The following is a 14891-nucleotide window of genomic DNA, read 5'->3' as shown; positions in this document are numbered from 1 at the left end:
AAAAAAAAAAAAAAAAAGAGGAGGTGTATCTGACCTCTGCCTTACAGGGGAAAAAAAAAGAGAAAGGTGAAACTCCTAGGTATAGTTATTTTTGTTGTTAATTGCTGTCAAGTTAGCACACAACGCATGGTGACCCGGTGCACAGCAGGGCTGTAGTGATCTATTGCCTGCTACTATACGCCTGGCCCTAGGTGTACATTGGAGTCCTCGGGTGGTGCAAACAGTTAACATGTTTGGCTGCTAACCAACCAAAAGACTGGAGGTTTGAGATCACCCAGAAGTGCCTTGAAAGAAACGCCTAGTGAGCTACTTGGGAAAAATCAGTTATCGAAAAGTCTACACAGCATAGTCCTACTCTGATCCACATGTGGTTGCCATGAATTGGAGTCAACTCCACGGCATCTGGCTTACAGGTTTTTAAGTGTGTGTTAAATTATTTCTACTCTTTAGAACAACCTAACAAGATAGAGATTAGAATGAGAGAAATTAAGCGATAAATTCAGGTTCAGCCAGCTAAGGAATGGCAAAAGATTACTCAGAACCCTAAGCATTAGAATCCTAACCTCTACAACTTATATGGTCATTAAAAACTCTTTGACTTGGCCAGTGGCTCTCCCCCAATTTTATTCTCTCATGTTTTGACACTGTTTGTTCTTTTTCTCTCATTCTTGAGACTTATCCCTGAACTTGCCCTCAATTTAGTTCATTAGCTTCCGTACTTTTCTCGCAAGTGTCTGACCATTTTGCTAATCCAGACACTTCTTTTGATCTGTGTCTACCTGCTCTGTCACTTGCAGCAACTCTTGGCCTTTGCTGCACAGATATGGCCCAGATAGAACATATGTCGATGGACCATCACAATCTTTAGCTAAGACTGAGAAATGCTAACAGCTCCTCACTCACAGATTATCCTGTTCATGGGGAAAATGGTTGGCTATAAATTTGCACCATCCAACAACCTCTGATTCTAAGACCATAGACATATACATGTGATCCTGGGTCAGCTATAACTGGACACTAACTTCAGTATTTTTGCAACTTCTTTTTTCATTGGAAATTCTTGGTTTAATACATTTGGGGATTATTGTGCTAAGTTACAGACTCAGAAGAAGTGGTAAGTCTACCTGCTTTCCTGTGCTTTTAATACCAATTTGACTGCTTCAGAATGGGAACACAATTTATTGCTGAATTATTAGCCTCTTAAACTCCCTCCCGCCATTAGTTTAGTCAAATATTTTAGATGACCAGTCCATTCCACAGTAAAGATTATCAGTTGAAGAAGGTAAAGTACCATTGTTGGGGTTAGACACACCTCAGAATACTGACAATAGTGCTTGTTGTAAAGGTTAGAGAGCATAATTACAGATTGTGACCTCTCATAGACATTGACTTCTAAATAATTTATTTTATTTTTTGGTTGTTGTTATTGAGAATATACGGAACAAAAATATACACCAATTGAAGTTTCCACATGTACAATTCAGTGACATTGATTATATTCTTTGAGTTATGCAACCATTCTCACCCTCCTTTTCTGAGTTGTTCCTCTCTCATTAACGTAAACTCACTGCCCCCTAAGGTTCCTTTCTAATCTTTCGAGTTGCTGCTGACAATTTGATCCCATTTAGATATATCTTAAAAGAGCATAATGCTCAAGGCAGACATTCTTCATTAGTTAAGCTAAATTATTGTTTGATTTTAAGATTTCAAGGGATATCTTTGGCTCAAGGTTTAAAGGTTATCTTAAGGCAATAATTTCAAGGGTTCATCCAGCCTCCATGGTTCCAAAAATTCAAGATTCCTTGAGAATTTAAAATTCTGTTCTGCATTTTCCCCTTTTAATCAGGATTCTTCTCTAAATCTTTGATGAAATGTTCATTATTGGTAGCCAGGCACCATATACTTCTTCTGGCCTCATGGCAAAGGAGGCAGTTGTTCATGGAAGCATTAGCCACACATTCCATATTTTCCTCCTATTCCTGACTCTCCTCCTTTCTCCTTTGCTACAGGTGAACAGAGACCAATTGTTGTGCCTTGGATGGCTGCTTGCAAGCTTTTAAGACCTCAGGACTATGCGACAAATTAGCAAATAGAACAGAAGCACTAAACACGTTAGCATGCCAATTAACTGGGATATCCCATGAAATCTTGACCCTAAACCTTCAAACCAAGGAACCAAATCCTATGAGGTGTTCAGGTGTACATAAGCAGCTTTAGCAGCTACTCTTTTTTTATTTTTTGTCATTATTATAAATATATCTACCATACAAGTTTAGCCAATTCAACTTTTTATAGGTGTACAACTTATTGAGAGAAATTATATTAATTGACTGTGCAACCCTACCCTTAATCAAATTTTTCCATCACCTTAAACTGAAACTCAGTATTCAATAAGCAATAACCTCCCTTTCCCCCCTCCCTCCCATCCTGCTAATGACTAAGAAACTTAGGTCTCTATACGTTTGCCTGTTCTTGTCTTTTGTAGGTATGTGTATGCTTTAGGTAAAAGTTTACGGAGCAAATTAGTTTCTCATTAAACAATTAATACACGTATTGTTTTGTGACATTGGTTACTAACCTTGCAATGTGTCAATATGCTCCTCTTCTTGAACCTGGGTTCCCCATTTCCATTAGTCCAGCTTTCCTGTCCCTTCCTGCCTTCTCATCCTTGCCCCTGGGCTGGTGTGCCCATTAGTTTCCTATACATGGTTGAGCAACTTGTGTTATTGTTTGTTTTATGAGCCTGTCTAACCTTTGGCTGAAGGGTACACCTCAGGAGTGACCTCAAACTGAGTTAAAAGGGTGTTTGGGGGCCGTACGCTCAGAGTTTCTCCCTTCTCTGTCAGACCAATAGGTCTGGTCTTTTCTTGTGAATTTTAATTTGTTCTACATTTTTCTCCAGCTCTGTGTGAGATCCTCTATTGTGATCCCTGTCAGAGCGGTCAGTGGTGGTAGCCGGCCACCATTTAGTTGTGCTGGACTCAGTCTAGTGGAGGCCGTGGTAGTTATGCACCTTTAGTCCTTTGGACTAATATTTTCTTTGTGTTTTTGGTTTTCTTCATTCTCCCTTGCTCCAGATGGGGTGGGACCAGTTGATTATCTTAGATGGCCGCTCACAAGCTTTTAAGACTCCAGAAGCTACTCTCCAAAGTAGGATGTAGAACGCTTTCTTTATAAACTATGTCATGCCAATTGAGCTAGATGTCCCCCAAGACCATGATCCCCAGGCCTCAGCCCAGTAATTCAGTCCCTCAGGGAGTTTGGATGTGTCTATGAAGCTTCCATGACCTTGCCTTGGTGAAGTTGTGCTGACTTCTCAGTATTTTGTACTGTCTTACCCTTAAACAAAGTTACCATTTATCTATTGTCTATTTAGTGTTTTTCCCTCCCCACTCCTCCCCTCCCTAGTAACATTCAAAGATTGTCTCTTTCTGTGTATAAACCTTTCCATGAGTTTTTATAATAGTGGTCTCATACAGTATTTGTCCTTTTGTGACTGACTTATTTCACTCAGCATAACGCCCTCCAGATTCATCCATGTTGTGAGACGTTTTACAGATTCATCACTGTTCTTTATAGTTGTGTAGTATTCCATTGTTGTATGTACCATAGTTTGTTTATCTATTCATCTGTTGATGGGCACTTAGGTGTCATATGTCTATTCGTGTAATGGCTCTTATGTCTCTAGGATATATTACTAGGAGTGGAATCGCTGGATTGTATGATATTTCTATTTCTAGCTTTTTAAGGAGGTGCCATATAGTTTTCCAAAATGGTTGTACCATTTAACTTTCCCACTAGCAGTGCATAAGAGTTCCAATCTCCCTGCAGCCTCTCCAACATTTGTTAATACCTGTTTTTTTGATTCATGCCAGTAACATGGGAGTGAGATGGTATCTCATGGTAGTTTTGATTTGCATTTCTCTAATGGCTAGTGATCACAAGAATTTCCTCATGTGTCTGTTAACCACCTGAATGTCTTCTTTGGTGAAGTGTCTGTTCATATCCTTTGCCCATTTTTAAATTGGATTATTTGTCTTTTTGTTGTAGAGGAGTTGGATTTTCCAATAGAATTTAGAGATTAGACTTCTGTCAGATATGTCATAGCCAAAATTTTTTCTCAGACTGTAGGTTCTCTGTTTACTCTTTTGGTGAAGTCTTTTGAAGAGTATAAGCGTTTACTTTTTAGAAGATGCCAGTTATCTAGTTTATCTTCTGATGGTTGGGTATTGTGAGTTATGGTTTGTATAATATTTATGCCCCAGTGGCACAGTGGTTAAGAGCGTGGCTGCTAACCAAAATGCTGGCAGTCCAAGCCCACCAGCCACTCCTTGGAAACCCTGTGGGGTAATTCTACTCGGTCCTATAGGGTCGCTATGAGTTGGAATTGACTTGACAGCAACAGTTTTTTTTTTTTTATTAGGGCCCCTAGCGCTGACTCTATTTTTTCTTCTACGATCTTTATCATTTTAAGTATTATATTTAGGTCTTTGATTCTTTTTAAATTTTTTTTTGTGCGTGTGTGTATGGCGTGAGGTATGGGTCCTGTTTCATTTTTTTACAGATGGACATCCAGTTTTGCCAGCATCATTTGTTAAAAAGACTATCTTTTCCCCCATTTAATGAAGTTTGAGCTTTTGGCAAAGATCAGGTGACCATAGGTGGATGGACTTACATCTGCATTCTAGATTCTGTTCCATTGGTCAATGTGTCTGTCGTAGTACCAGTACCAGGCTGTTTTGACTATCGTAGCTGTAAAGTAGGTTCTGAGGTCAGGAAGTGTGAGTCCTCCTGATTTATTTTTCTTCTTCTGTAGTGCTTTACTTCTTTGGGACCTCTTTCTTTTCCATGCAAAGCTAATGATTAGTTTTTCCATCTCATTAAAGAATGCTGTTAGCATTTGGCTCGAGATTTCACTGTATTTGTAGATTGCTTTGGGTAAAATTGATATTGTCACAATGTTGAATCTACCTATCCATGAGCATGGTATGTTTTTCCATTTATGTAGGTCTTTTTTGGTTGATTGCAGTAATGTTTTGTAGTTTTCTTTGTATAGGTCTTTTATGTCCCTGGTTAGATTTATTCTTAAGTATTTTATTTTTTTAGGGACTATTATAAATGGTATTGCTTTCCTGATTTCCTTCTCATAGTTCTCTTTACTGGTGTATAGGAATTCAGCTGATTTTGGTATGTTTATCTGGTATCCTACTTTGTGCTGAATCTTTCTATAGGTTCTAGTAGTTTCCTTGTGGAGTCTTTTGCGTTCTCAATGTATGGTATCTTATCATCTGCAAATACAGATAGTTTTACTTCTTCCTTACCAATTTGGATGCCCTTTTTTCTTTTTCTTGCCTTATTGCTCTAGCTAGGACTGCCAGCACAATGTTAAATAGGAATGGTGATAAAGGACATCCTTGTCTTGTTCCTGTTCTTCAAGGGGAATGTTTTCAGCCTCTCTCAATTGAGAATGATGTTGGCTATTGGTTTTGTATAGATGTCCTTTATTATATTGAGGAATTTCCCCTCTATTTCTATTTTATTGAGAGTTTTTAACAGGAATGGGTGTTGGACTTTATTGAATGCCTTTTTTGTGTCAATTGAGGTGATCATGTGATTCTTTTCTTTTGTTTTATTTATGTGGAGGATTATGATGATTGATTTTCTAATGTTGAACCATCCTTGCATAGCTGGTATGAATCTTACTTGGTCAGGGTGTTTTTTTTCTTAATATGATGCTGAATTCTCTTGGCTAGAATTTTGTTGAGAATTTTTGCATCTATATTCAGGTGAGATATTGGTCTGTAATTTTCTTTCTTTTTTTTTCTGTGGTGTCTTTGCCAGATTTTTGTATCAGGGTTATGCTAGCTTCATAGAATGAATTTGGAAGTATCCCTTCTTTTTCTATGATCTGAAAGGGTTTGAATAGTACTGGTGTGAGCTGTTCTCTGAATATTTAGTAGAATTCTCTAGTGAAATCATCTGCGTCAGGACTTTTTTTGTTGGGAGATTTTTTTTTTTTAAACTTTTCAATTTCTTCTGTTGTTATGAGTCTGTTCAGATTTTCAACCTCAGTTTGTGTTAGTTTACGTAGGTAATGTGTTTCTAGAAATCTGTCCATTTCCTCTAGGTTTTCAAATTTGTTGGAGTATAGTTTTTCATTGTACTCTGTTATGATCCTTTTTATTTCAGTTGGGTCTGTGGTAATGTCCCCTATTTCATTTCTTATTTAGGTTATTTGTGTCCTCTCCTGTTTTTTTTTTGTCAGTTAGGCCATTTGTCAATTTTGTTAATCCTTTCAAAGAACCAGTTTGTTGTTGTTGTTGTTGTTGATTCCTTCTATTGTTTTTCTGTTCTCTATTTCTGCTCTGATCTTCTTTATTTCCTTGCTTCTGGTGGCTGTGGGCTTCTTTTGCTTTTCTCTTTCTATTTGTTTGAGTTGTGTAGTTAATGTTTTAATTTTGTTGCTTTCTTGTTTTTTGATGTGTGTATTTATTGCTTTACATTGACCTCTGAACGCTGTCTTTGCTGTGTCTCAAAGGTTTTGCTATGATGTGTTTTCATTCTCATTTGATTCTAGGAATTTTTTTATTCCATCTTTGATTTCTTCTATTACCCAGTGGTTTTTAAGCAAGATGTTATTCAGTTTCCATATACTTGATTTTTTTCCCTTGCTCTTCCTGTTATTAATTTCTACTTTTATGGCATTTGATCAGAGAAGATGTGGTCTATTCTGGAGATGTGGTCTATTCTGGAGGTGGTCTATTCTGGAGAAAAGAATGTGTACTTTGCTGCTGTTGGGTGGAGTGTTCTATAAATGTCTATGAGGTCAAGTTGGTTGACTGTGGCCTTTAAATCTTCCGTATCTTTGTTGAGTTTCCTTCTAGATGTTCTGTCCTTTACTGAGAGTAGTGTGTTGAAGTCTCCTACTATTATTGTGGAACTGTCAATTTCTCTTTCAATGCTATTAGAGTTTTTTTTATGTATTTTGAAGCCCTATTGTTGCGTGCATAGATATTTATTATGGTTATGTCCTCATGGTGGATTGTCCCTTTAATCATTATATAATGTCCTTCCTTGCCTTGTATGGTGGATTTTATTTTAAAGATTATTTTATCTGAGATTAGGATTGTCACTTCTGCTCTTTTTTGGTCGCTATTTCCTTTATATATTTTTTTCCATCCTTTGATTAAAAAAATTTTTTTTTTGTACTTTAGATGAAGGTTTACAGAGCAAACTAGTTTCTCATTAAACAATGAATACACGTATTGTTTTGTGACATTAGTTGCCAATCCCACAACATTTCAACACTCTCCCCTTCTTGACCTTGCTTTCCCCATTACCAGCTTTCCTGTTCCCTCCTGCCTTCTTTTCCTTGCCCTGGGCTGATGTGCCCATTTAGTCTCATTTTGTTTTATAGGCCTGTCTAGTCTTCGGCTGAAGTCTATCCTTTGATTTTTAATATATTTATGTCTTTTTGTCTAAGGTGTGTCTCTTATAGACAGCGTATTGATGGGTCCTTTTTTTTTTTTTTATCCATTCTGTCACTCTCTGTCTCTTTATGGGTGTATTTAAGCCATTTACATTCAACGTGAGTTTACTGTTGTCATTTTGTAGTGCTTTTTTTTGTGGTGCTGACATTTTCTTTGTTCTTCTTACTCTCCTGTGCTGAATTCCTTTTGTTTGTGGATTTTTCTTTCATTTCTTTCAGTTTTGTAGATTTTTTGTTTACTGAGACTTTATATTTTTCTTCTTCATTTTGATGAGTAGATTTGTTAAGTTTCTTTGTAATTTACCCCTATTTCCCTAAGTTTAAACCTGTCTTATATTACTGGATAGCACCTTGACTTCTTCTTCATTTGAAAGTTCTATACCTACACTGTTTGTTCTTCTTTTATTGTTCTGATGTTGTTGTCATTTATAGATTGACATCTCTGGTTTCCTGTTGTAAATCTTTTAGTTTTGTTTTATCCTTAAGAGTTCATTACCTAGGTTGGTATCTGGCTGATGCTGTCCTATGTCCTAGATTCAGGTTGTTGTCTGATGTTATTTCTTCTCTCACCAAAGGCCTCCCTTTAATAATTCTTGTAAGTTTGGTTTGGTTTTTACATATTCTCTTAATTTCTGTTTATCTGTTTATCTTCATTCTGCCATCATATTCAAGTAAGTGTTTTGCAGAATATATTATTTTTGGTTGGCAATTTTTTCTTTAAAGGTTTTATATATGTCATCCCATTGCCTTCTTGCCTGCATGGTTTCTGCTGACAGATCAGAGCTTAGTCTTATTTTTCCCCTTTGTTTGTGACTTTTAGTTTTTTCTTTTTTTTGAGCTACTCTCAGGATTCTTCCTTTGTCTTTGGTTTTGACAAGTGTGATTATGATATGTCTTGGTGACTTTCTTTTGAGGTCTATCCTATATGGGTTTCATTGAGCTTCTTGGATGGTCAGCTTTTCATCTTTCATGATATTAGGGAAGTTTTCTGTCAACAAATCATCAATCATCCTCTCTTTCTTTTCCATTTTCTCCCCCTGTACTAGAATCTGATCATACACAGATTTTTACTCTTGATTTTATTCTACATAGTTCTCAGGTTTTCTTCATTCTTTTTTGTGATTTTTCTTCAAACAAAGTGGTTTCCAAGGATTTGTCTTCAATTTTGCTGATCCTGTCTTCTATTGCTTCAAATTTGCTTCTAAAACCTTCTATTGCACTGTCCATTTCTGAAATCTTGTTGCTTATCTTTTGGATTACTAATTGCTGTTTTTGTATGATTTCTAGTTGTTTATTTTGACATTTGTTCCTGTATTATTTTTCTGAATTCTTCCATTTCTTTGTCTTTTTCTCTGATTCTGTCTGTATTTTCCATGATTTTGTCTATTTTTCCTTATTTTTGTCTGTGTTTTCCTTCACCTCTCCTCTAATCTCTTGGAGAGCCCTGAATATTAGACTTTAGAATTTCCTATCAGGTAGTTAGTCTGCTTTTCTTCTACCAGAAGTTCACTTGGTCTCTTATTTTGGTTGCTTACTGGAACCATCCTGACCTGTTTTTTTTAATATATATATATGTTTTGATATTGTGCTCTCTCTGGGACCTTCAGGAATTATTTTCTTCATTTATTGATTTTAGATTTGTTTGTTTAACCTCCTTTTTTGTTTTATTTGGTTATGTCTGGACAGGTGAGCTGGTCATATTTTGTTGCTTGCTTGTCTGTGGGCATGATACTTCTCACCAACTTATCCAGGTGGGCAGGGCCATTCACTCAGCTATGGTGCAGCAGGGGAAGTCCAGTGTGGAGGAGAGGTGGGGATGGGTGGTTTGTGGCAAGAGCTGAGGCCAGTGGTGTGGGGTCAGAAGACAACATGGGCAGGGTCCAGTAGTCCAGAGGTCCATGCTGGTGTCACTTAGGGGTGCAGCTCTCAGAGCACACTGCAGATAGGCAGGAGGAAAGGGAGAGTATGTTATGTGTGGAGTTAAGTGGGTGAGAGAAAGAATAGAAAGACGAGAGAGAAACAAAAAAAGGTAAGGGAAAATAAAAGTAAATAAAATGGTGACACAGTATGATTCAGAGGGTGGAGCTGGGTTGGCCCAGAGAGGGTGTGTGCTGATGGCTCCCTAGCCAAGCAGTGCAGTTCAGCCAGTTGTGAAGGGTTGTGGGCATCTCTTCAAGCTAGGTGAGTGGGAGAAAAGACAAAAAGGAAGGAGAGAGAAGAAACAACAACAACAAAAAAGCCCTAAAAACCTTAAACAACAACAACAAAAAATAAATAAATGTGGTGCTGAAGGAGCCAGCCATTGTGGGCGGGGAAGAATCGGAGTGGAGGTGAGCCTATGTCTCTGGCCAGGTGGAACAACTTGGCTCCTCAGGAAGGGGTGGAGGCAGCACAGGGCCTAGGTGAGAGGGAGAAAACAAAGGGAGAAGGGGAAAGATAAAGAAAAATAAAAAATATGGCACTGAGGGTACTGGTCTGGGGGGTGGCACAGATTTGGGGAGGCCATGTGCCAGCGGCTCCCTAGCCAAGTGGTGCAACACAGCCCATCAAGAAGGGAGAGGGTGACACATGGGGCTAGGCGGGCAGGAGAAAGGATAGGAAGGAAGGGAGAGAGGGGAAAGAAACAACAATAATAAAACAAACCAAAAAATGACACTGAAGGAGCTAGACACTGATGGTGCTGCAGCCCCAGCAAAGCCACGTACCAGTGGCTGTCTAGCCAAGTGGTGTAGCACAACCCTTCAAGAAGGAGCTGGGGCAGCCCACAGGGCTAAGTGAGCTGAAGAAAGAAAAGGAAGGAGGAGAGAGAGAGAAGAAACAGAAAAAAGAGGAGAACAAAGCAAACAAACTAAAAAAATACGGTGCTGAGGGAGCTGGCTGGTGGGGGAGGCTGTGCCAGTGGCTCTCTAGCTAAGCAGAATGGCATAACCCATTGAGAAGGGGTGGGGACAGTGCCCGGGGCTAGCTGAGTGGGAGAAAGGAAAGGAAGGAAGGGAGAGAGAGAGAGAGAAGAAACAACAACAACAACAACAAAGAAAAACAGCCCTGGGGGAACCAGCCACTGGGGGCAAGGCAGAGTGGACCCAGGTGGTAGTAAACACTAGTCTCTCCAGCCTAGCAACCGTGACCTTTTAGAAAGTGGTAGAGGCTACATAGAGGGAAGAAGGGTGGGAGGCAGGAAAGTGTGTATACCTGGTTACCAGTGCTCTCTCTCCTGTTGGGAGCTCTGTGAAGTTATCTTCTTGTACTCCCTGTCTGTGGTCCTTGGTGGCTGTAGTCCAAGACGATGAATCCATGCTGCATTAGTGGGTAGGAGACTGCCACTCTGTAGCTCTCGTCATTCTCTGTTCTCTGTCAGTTTCTTATTCCATTTGGTGCTTAATCAAGTTCTTTATCCTTTTATTTGATACTTAGGGCTCTAGGATTGATGTTTGTATCTATTTTACTCAGTTTTTCAGGTCTTTGCTGCAGAGGGATGACATGGTGCTTCTGTCAATAGCACCATGTTGTTTCCCAAGCTAGAGCTCTGTTCTCGTCTTTTTATATAAGTGAGGTCATACAGTATTTGTCCTTCCATAATTGACTTAATTCACCCATCAAAATGTCTTCAAGCTCCATCCATACTGTAGTATGTATCAAGACTTCATTTCTCTTACTGGCTGAGTGGTATTCTATCGTGTGTATGCACCACGTTTTGTATATTCAGCCATCCATTGATGGGCATTTAAATTGTTTCCACATTTTGGCTATTGTGAATAGTGCTGCAATGAACACTGATATACAAGTATCTGCTCAAATCTCTGATTTCAGGCTTCTGGGTATATACCTAGTAGTAGAATTGCTGAGACATGTGGTAGCAACTAATCTGAGAAGCTGAACTATATGAAGAATGCAGCATCAGGATTGGAGCAGGACTAATAATAACTGGCGATATGCAGATGACACAACCTTGCTTGCTGAAAGTGAAGAGACTTGAAGCATGTACTGATGAAGATCAAAGACTGCAGCCTTGGGTATGGATTATACTTTAACACAAAGAAAACAAAAATCCTCACAACTGGACCAATAAACAACATTGTGATAAACGGAGAAAAGATTGAACTTGTCAAGTATTTCATTTTACTTGAATCCACAATCAATGCCCATGGAAGCAGCAGTCAAGAAATCAAGCTACGTATTGCTGGATTGGGCAAATCTATTGCAAAAGACATCTTTAGAGTGTTAAAAAGCAACGATGTCACTTTGAGGACAAAGGTGTACCTGAACCAAGCCATTGTATTTTCAGTCACCTCATATGCATGCGAAAGCTGGACAACGAAAAAGGAAGACTGAAGAATTGATATCTTTGAATTATGGTTTGGTGAAGAATATTGAATATACCATGGACTGCCAGAAGAACAAACAAATCTGTCTTGGAAAAACTACAGTCAGAATGCTCCTTAGAAGCAAGGAAGGCAAGACTTCATCTCATGTACTTTGAACGTGTTATCAGGGAGGACCAGTCCCTGGAGAAAGACATTATGCTTGCTAAAGTAGAGGGTCAGCAAAAGAGAGGAAGACCCTCAAAGAGATGGATTGACACAGTGGCTGCAACGATGGGCTCAAGCATAGCAATAATTGTGAGGTTGGCACATGACCAGGCAGTGTTCCGTTTTGTTGTTCATAGGGTCGCTATGAGTCAGAACCCACTTAATGGCACTTAACAACAACAACATGGTAGTTTTATTTTTAGTTTTTTGAGGAACCACCTCAATGTCTTCCATAACAGCAATACTATTTTGCATTCCCACAAGTAATGGATAAGGGTTCCAATTTCCCCACATCTTCACCAATATTTGTTATTTTCTTTCTTTTTTATTATTATTAGCCATCTTGGGGGAGTAAGATGGCTCTCATTGTGGTTTTAGTTTGCTTCTCTCTGATGGCTAATGACGTTGAGCACCTTTTTCATGTGTTTGGTGGTCCTCCTTGGTGAAATGTCTGTTCAAGTCATTTGTCTATTTTATGTAGGCATTATTACTAATAATAGTTAGGCATAGAATAATGTTACGTAAATGTGGCAAGAGTGAGATCCTACTTCTGCCCGTGTGGAATTTTCAGGAAAATTTAGATGTTAAAGATTTTCAGGTTTGTTTACCCATTATTCCAGCTACTAAGTGTCCACCTTTGCAATTAGATTTTAGGATTGATTTTCAGCACAGTTTACAAGACGTGAGTATGTCCTTAAATGTTGTCATTAATGTCTGTTGGCTTGCATGATGTGTGCCAAGTTGATATTTGGCTGCCCTTTCTTTTATCAAGTTCTCAGTGCAGGTAACAGCCCTCTCTGCTTATTATAATTATCATTCTTTTCATACTATTCAAGTGTCACGACCACCTGATAACCCAAAACCTCATCATTCAGCTTTGTTTCTTCAAAATGGACTATAGATCAGAATATCAACGATTACAATACCATTAAATACCAAGATGCATCACCACCCCACTTCCAGCACAACTTGTCTTACTCTGGCATTCCTAGAAAGCAGAGTCTGAAACAAAAGTATAAGTATCTAATGGGGCATGTGATCCAGGGAGCTGGATTGAGGGACAAGGAAAGCAAAGCAGAGAAAGTAGGAGAGGCAGTACAAAGATGCATTGACAACTGGCCAAAGAGCTTGAAAAAGTGTTGCTGAATCCTATGGGACTGGATGAGGACCCATTTGAAATACATCTTGAGGGATTCTTCTGAGGAAATAAAGGGAGATGCATTTGTTCACTCATTCCTCCCACATTGATTAAATATTTGCTCCACAAGTCATTACTCTTCACACTTCCAGGTTGCAGGTACTTGTATTCTGATTGGATTCCACATAAGACCTTAACACAACGTTGTCTTAGTTGGAGTCTTCCAGAGAAACAGAACAGACCTTGACCAATGGCTGATTGACACATGCACACAAAGATTGGACAAACTCTGTGGTGAAATTTTTGCTCCAGATCTTTCTCATGAGATCAGAGCAGTCTCCATCTGAGACCACATTCTTGCTTAGCTTTTTCCTTACTCTGAAATGTCTCCCTTACTCCCTTTCTTCTGAGAATACTCCAGCCCCAATGGCTGCACCTAAGAATCCCTGTTTTGGGCTCTGCTTCTAGTGAACTAACCTAAGACAGAGTTGAGAAATGATGAAAGAGGCTTGAGGGGGATGGTGTTGGGCTGGTACTATTCTATTGCTTGACATGGGTTTGTTAACTTTGCGATAATTCATTAATCTGGGCACTTATGATTTATGCGTTGTTCTGAATTTATGTTATACTTTAACATAATAGTTTATTAGAGAGAGAGAGACTTGGTCAAAGGAAAGGTTACATAGCTTTCCAAATTCTTGAGTAGAGTACTATTAGCCTCAGAATCAATCTAAGAGTTTCATTATGCTTGGAAAGACTACAAACACCCTCCAGCATCCTATAAACTACTCATAAAACTCATGGGACTGGGAGGCTAGCTGCAGGACTCCTACCTACGGTATACCATACCATTTGCTTTCAAGTCAATTCCTACTCATGGTGACCCCATGTGTATCAGAGTAGAACTGTGCTCTAAAGAGTTTTTAATGGCTGATTTTTCAGAAGTAGACCTCTAGACCTTTCTTCTGAGGTGGCTCTGAGTGGACTTGAACCTCCAACTTTTGGTTAGCAGCCAAACACATTAACCATTTGCACCACTCAGGAACTCCTTACCTACATTAACTTCTTCCTTAATCATTCATGAAAAACTAAATAATGCTTATCTAGATAAACAAGCATATTCAGCTTTAATGAATTCTAAAATCTCAGTGGCTTAGCAAAACAAAAAGTTTATTTGTTCCTTAAACAAAGTCTATTGTGGTTTAGCCCAGCAATTCAGGCTTCTTTGTCCGTGGTAACTGACAAAAAAGGAGACGAGGATGCCTTTATTCCAAACATAAAATACTTTATTTCCTGTAAAAAGAATTTTCCCATGCACATCAGAATGATACTAATGACTGGCCATATGTTCTTGAAGTGCTTTTCCTATGGTGGAGACTGGTGTCTCTTGTCTCTTTCTCTCTTGAGGGGAGGTGCGGATTCCTGAAACTGCAGTTCAGGATTAATGCCAGCAGAGGAGCAGAACACCAAAGAAACTTGCACCAACAATCAAATGTTTCCATCTGGAAGAGGTATCGGTCACTTCTGTGCACAACCCACAGGCAAGAACTAATCAGCGGTTCACTCTCCAACACCTGCAACTTCTGGGAGCTGGAGTGTCAGAAAATATAGCTATCCCATGTGCTCAGAAGAAAAGAAAGTTACATACACTAGGAAGCTCTACCAAGTCATGTCTGGTTTATCTAAAACCAATTTTGGAAGCATTATATGGGACAAGGGAAATAGCCAGTCTTTT

Source organism: Trichechus manatus, unplaced genomic scaffold (genome assembly GCF_000243295.1).
Source record: "Trichechus manatus latirostris isolate Lorelei unplaced genomic scaffold, TriManLat1.0 scaffold00148, whole genome shotgun sequence".
NCBI classification, from domain to species: Eukaryota; Metazoa; Chordata; class Mammalia; order Sirenia; family Trichechidae; genus Trichechus; species Trichechus manatus.
Note: the sequence above shows the minus strand (reverse complement) of the source record.